Genomic DNA, 6000 nt, shown 5'->3' with positions numbered 1-6000 from the left:
TTGATACAATAAAAGATGGTGTTCTTCATGCCTGAAATTTTTCTAGGGCCATCACAGTATTTTTTGTAATTTCATTTAATATGCCTCTTCCTTTAGTCACCCAGTTGGTTTTATTAATGTCAGGTGCTATAGTTTTCCCAGTACTGTGTACATCACTGTGTTTTTTTTTTTTTCATCACTGTGTTTTTAATGTGTTTCTTTTCAGTTAGATTCTGGGGTGTTGTTAGTGCTCATTATTGTCTCCATGGGAGTCTGCACTATTCATTCAACAGAGGTTTTTCCATTCTTCCTATGTCTATGGTTTACAGATTTTATAGCCTCCCAGATTGCTCTAGTCCAAGCTTTCTTATCTAGATTGTTAGTAAGCAAGCTAGAACTTTGCCCGAGCAAGTCACTGTACCTTTCAGTTCAACCAGAGGCAGGTGGATAAGTGGGAGCTCCATGCTGTGCTTTGTTCTTCAGCCCATTCTTGTATTCTCTTTCCTGTGTGGTGGGTGCACTGATCTATCTGATGATGGTTTAGATACCATAGCAAGCAGTCCAGCTTTCTAATGCTCTTGTGTTGGTTTTTAAAATAATTTTTCTGGCAAGGAGAGGGGAATCCTATTCATGACCATGTGTCTACAATGTTACATGCATATAGTTTATTCCCTGATATAGACAAGGTTTTTTGGGTTTTTTTTTGTTTTTTGTTTTTTTTGTAACCAATTTGTATAATTTGGAAGGGTCTGTCAGCTTTGACCTAATCTGGAGTATTTGTTAATGACATTCAACCTTTAACTTTTTAAAGTTTAACCTTTAACACATGTCTTTATTTGAAAGTGGAGGTGTTTGGTAAGGATATAGATGTTCCTTGCCTCCAACCATGTTCTCCTGCTGTGTTTGCCAGCATAACCTGTTGGGTGCCATGCCGGTGCCCATGCAGTGGTCCTATCAACTGACATATCCATGTGTTTAGGTTTCATGTTCCATGGTCCTTGTTTATTTCTATATGGTTGTATTTTGAATTGCTTTCCTCCTTAGTCATACATCATTGTATTGTGTAAGACCAACGTTAGGAATCTTTGCCTTATTCATTTTTCTAGTGAGTTTTGTCTACCTGGTTATTAAGTTTGGTTAGTTCAGAGTTGCCCTCTGATTGCAGAGACGTGAGACGGAGATGTCAGCCAGTGCTCTCTCTGACATAGGTCCTTACCTCATATGTTCTTCTGTCCTATTTTCCAGTCATTTTCCACTATGTTCCTGACCAACATTAGCTATTCCCCATGAGTCTGAGAAAAGCTAAACTTCATTCTGATTTTTCTTAACAGAGTCTTCAGTTGACAATTTCATGGCTCTTCAGTGTATTGTGCTGATTCTGGTTATGATTAGTTTTCAAGGCAATAACCTGGCAACTATTCTGGATGGTGTCGTGGAGGTTGGTCCATCTGGAATCCATGCAATATTGAGTTCTGTGGACCATGGTGCTTCCCATTGCCCATGTGCTCAGGCTTGGATGGTCTCACCTTTCAGAAATACTGGCATTGTTGAGATTTCCTCCATTAATACAGAGGGTCAACCTCCCATCTCTATGTTCCACTCACATGTGTACCATTTCCACGTAAGCTGATGGTCAAGAGTAGTTCCCCTCTGTCCCGTTAAAGGTCTGCTTTACCCACTGCAGCACAGACTCTTAGAGTTGAAGCATCATTGGTTTATTTTCTGTTAGTGGCTCTGCAATTTGTAGGGACTCCATGAGTGCCATTGTGAGTCTTTCCATTAATTGGTGTCTGTTCTTCCTAGTCCAAAACCCAGTTGGGTAAAACTTGGGGTTCCAGGCCCTTGTGAGTGTGTGCACTCTAGTATATTCTCAGAGTCCTCATTCGCTAGTGCCAATGTATTACAAATTCCAACAGCATTTTCCAAGTAAATAAAGGCTGCCTCTTGAGTCTCTGTCCATGTAGTTCCCTATTCTTCCTCCTCTTTCATAAATGTGTTTTTAGTATTATCCCCATGTGTGGTTTGTGCTGTTTCCTTTCAGTCCTATCAGTTTCTGAGCTGCTGCTTTGTAGTAGGAGGTAGTATACAATCTTTCTTGCTTATGACTGAATCTGGTATTTTTCTGCCTTCAGAGAACAAAATTATGTCTAGAAGCTTTACTATAATATGGTGGCCTTTACTTCAGTGGATTGTCCATCCTCTGAGTTTTAGGTATTCAGTGAGCTCTATTTTTGCTCTGGTCTGTTCTTATTACCACCATACATAAGGATGTCATCAATAGAGGAAATACTGGTTTGTGTATGTGTGTAGTATTTTTGGGAAAGGCCTGGATGTATTCTGTTAGAAGGTCGTGGGCTCTCACGGGACTGATATGGTATCTTTGAGTTAACCTAGGAAAGACATTAGCATATTGATTACTTTGAATTAAACTTAAGAAACGGCCAGTGCAAGAATACCGTCTCCAGAAAGCAGGAAATCAGTCTCAGGTGGAGGGTACCCTCCCTGTACTGGGAAGGAGACACTTCCTTTGACCTCTAGAGATAGGGCATGCCGAGCTGATGAGGCTATATGAACAAACCTGGTTACTTTTACTAATTTATTACCCCAGCCCAAATTCAGTTTAGATTTTCTTATTAATTGAAGTTCCCAAACATAAGTTTTCTTTGTCCCATCAAGTCCTCATAGGTTTATTGTTTGTCTAAAGAGTATGGGGACATCTAGGTGGTGCAGTTAGTTAAACACCCAGCTCTTGGTTTCGGCTCAGATTGTGAGATCAAGCCCTGTGTTGGGTTCCACACTCAGCGTGGAATCTGCTTCAGATTCTCTCTCCCTCTCCCTCTGCCTCTCTGGCTTGAGATCTCTCTTTCTCCCTCTTTAAAACAAATAAATAAATCTTTCAAAAAAAATAAAGAGTATAAATGCTGCCTGCCTTGGCCATTTCTTTGGGTCTCATCTTTAATATTGGGCTTCCATGGATGCCTGGGTGTCTCAGTGGATTAAGCCTCTGCTTTCAGCTCAGGTCATGATCTCAGGGTCCTGGGATTGAGTCCCGCATCAGGCTCTCTCCTTAGCAGGGAGCCTGCTTCCTCCTCTCTCTCTCTGTCTGCCTCTCTGCCTACTCTGTGATCTCTGTCTGTCAAATAAATAAATAAATAAACTTAAAAAAATACTGGGCTTCCATGTGCATGTATTTAAAGTTTGGGTCTTTTCCCCCTTGTTAATTTTTCTCATGTCAATTTGATTCCTAGACTAGCTAGAAGAACCTTGAAGAGTAAATGGAAAATGTCCTCCCCAAGTGGTGGCATAGTCAGCAGGATAAACTTTAACTGGCTGGACACTGAGTGACCTAGGACATCTGATTGGCAGCTGGCAGCAGGTAAGAAGCCTCTCAGAACTCAGCCTGCAGGTCTAATGGAAGCAAGAGTGGTGAGAAACCTTTCTCATTACTTTCTAAATTTAGACAAGTAGGAGAAAAATGTGTAGAATGAGCTCCTTGAGCTTCATGACTTGGTAAATCTGGTCGATTGCTTTTTGACTCACCCATTTCCTCCCAGAGATGGTCACTGTCTTTTATGTATTTGTCATAGGAAGGAATGGCCATAAGTGGGGAGGGGGAAGGCATGCATATGACCTGTAAACCTTCTGTTCAGGCCAGCCTCACAGACTGGCGAGTTCACAGTTCTCACTATAGTCTGTTTACACAAGCTTCATAGTCAGTCCCCTGTGTGGAAACTAGATGAGGCGTTCCTTGCGTCTTGTCCTATGTCCTAAGAACATGGTTTTGTGATCTGTGAGAATATTCTCTCTGGTCTCTGTCATCTGGACAGTGCAGTTACCGGGGTGCGCTTTGGTGGTTTATCAGATGGACTAAATGGACCAGAGCTGCAAAACACGCAGTCACAAGCAGCACTCTTCGGCCATGCCAGCTCTCAGAGGAGGTTGTCGTGGAGGTCCCAGTCCATAAGGAGGCTTGGTCATTTCAAACTTTGTTGCTTCTTAGTACTGGAGCTGAGTAGGCTATATGAACAAACCTCATCGCTTTCGCTAATTTATTTTCCCAACCCAAATTCAGTTTAGCCTTCTGCATTAACTGAAGCTCCCAAACTTAAGTTTTCTTTGTCCCATCGAGTAGCACTTGCTGTGTCGCAGATGAGTGGGCCTGTGACTGGAGGCATCACACATTCATGGTAGAATGCGGACACCATTTTCAACACACTATCCTTACCACCTGAATAATGGGATCTTTGCTTTCGTAAACTATTTTTAGGAGTAAACTTTGGGATTTTAGGGGCTGTATCATGGATGCCCTCTCCAGGGACACCCCTTGTATTCATGGTCTAAGCCCTGAAGTTACCTCCGAGTCTTTTTGTTAAAACCCTCATTAGTTTCAGCCACTATTGGTTAATAGGAGCCAACTTGTCAATGGCCAGATGATGAATCCTTCAAATTTGAGAGAAAACAACTTCTTTGTAGAGAGTTTTCAATGGTCTTATTAATGTAACGGTTAGCCTTAGGGACTCCCTTGACAAGAGGAAGCAACAGAAATGAGAATTAAGACCAAAATTATTGTCCATATCCAATGTAAAGTCCCCCTCACAAAGTCTGGCCCCCATGTGTCTCGTTTAACTTGCTTTTCCCGACAAGATTTACAGAGAACACTCTGGTAATCTCTATGCCCAAAGCATACAGGTTAGCTGTGCATGTGCAAGAAGCAGTTAATTTAGAGACAGTCCCTTGATATTTAGACTGCTGTGCTATCCAGTACTTTGGGGGAATTAGAAACAACTGTTTTTGTCTTGCAAACCCCTAAAAAACCAGAAATGGAAACCCAGAAGTAAGTCAAACCTGCCTGTATTTACCAATCCTTAAACCTTGCCCATCCTCTCAAACTGCTTGTAGGCCTTACAATAAATGAGATACTGGAACAACATTGTCCTATACTTAAGAGAAGGAAGAACAATCTTAAAGAGCAATTACCTTGAAACACTTAGAACAAAAAATTTACATTCTTTCTCCATGCCTTGAAGTTCTAAATCTTACCATGTTTTTTACGTGTAAACACAGCCCACAGTTGTCTGAGAGAAGGAATAAGGCTTTTTTAAAAATACAATTTGCAAATATGGCTCTCCTTCATAACCTCTAAGCTTTAGCCTTCTTAAGGTTATTTCCAGGGACAGATACAAGTCTAAAATACTCCCCAAATACTAAAAGACTTTAAGCCATCTGAGCAAGTAAACTTAATTTATTCCAACTGATATTTTTAAACCATTTGATTTTCGTATTGTATTAAAACAGAAGCTTTAGCGTCTCTGTGTTTGTCTGTATGCAGGTGTAAGTTTTTATGTTGCAGATAAGGGATTTTTTTACCTGCAAATGGTATTGCCAAAATTTATGTGTAAAAGAGCTCTGCTTAATTGGATTAAAGAAAATTAAGCACCTATATAAATTTAGTAATCCTAAAAATTCTCAAAAATAAAAAAGAAACTAAAGCCACATGAATTTTGGGTTCATATGATCTGGGGAAATATTTTAGGTTTTTTTTCCCCAAATTTTTATTTAAATTCTAGTGAGTTAACATTCAGTACAATATTGGTTTCAAGAGTAGAATTCAGTGATTCTTCAGTTGCATACAACACCCAGTGCTCATCATAACAGGTCCTTAATACCCATCACTCATCTAGCCCAATTCGTCTCCCTCCATCAGCCCTGACTTTGTTCTCTAAGAGTCTTTTATGGTTTGTCCCCCCCCATATGTTCATCTGTTTTGTTTCTTAAATTCCACATATGAGTGAAATCATACAGTATTTTTCTTTCTCTGACTGACTTATTTCACTTAGCGTAATACATTCTAGTTCCAGCCACGTTGTTGCAAATGGCAAGGTTTCCTTCTTTTTGATGGATGAATAGAATTCCACTGTGCTATGTACGTATATGATGTATGAGCTCTCTAATCCAGGACACACCATGTCTTCTTTCTCCATTCATCAGTCAGTGGACATTTGAGCTCTCTCCATAGTTTGG

The sequence above is a fragment of the Mustela erminea genome, chromosome 12, assembly GCF_009829155.1.
Source record: "Mustela erminea isolate mMusErm1 chromosome 12, mMusErm1.Pri, whole genome shotgun sequence".
Lineage (NCBI taxonomy): Eukaryota > Metazoa > Chordata > Mammalia > Carnivora > Mustelidae > Mustela > Mustela erminea.
Note: the sequence above shows the minus strand (reverse complement) of the source record.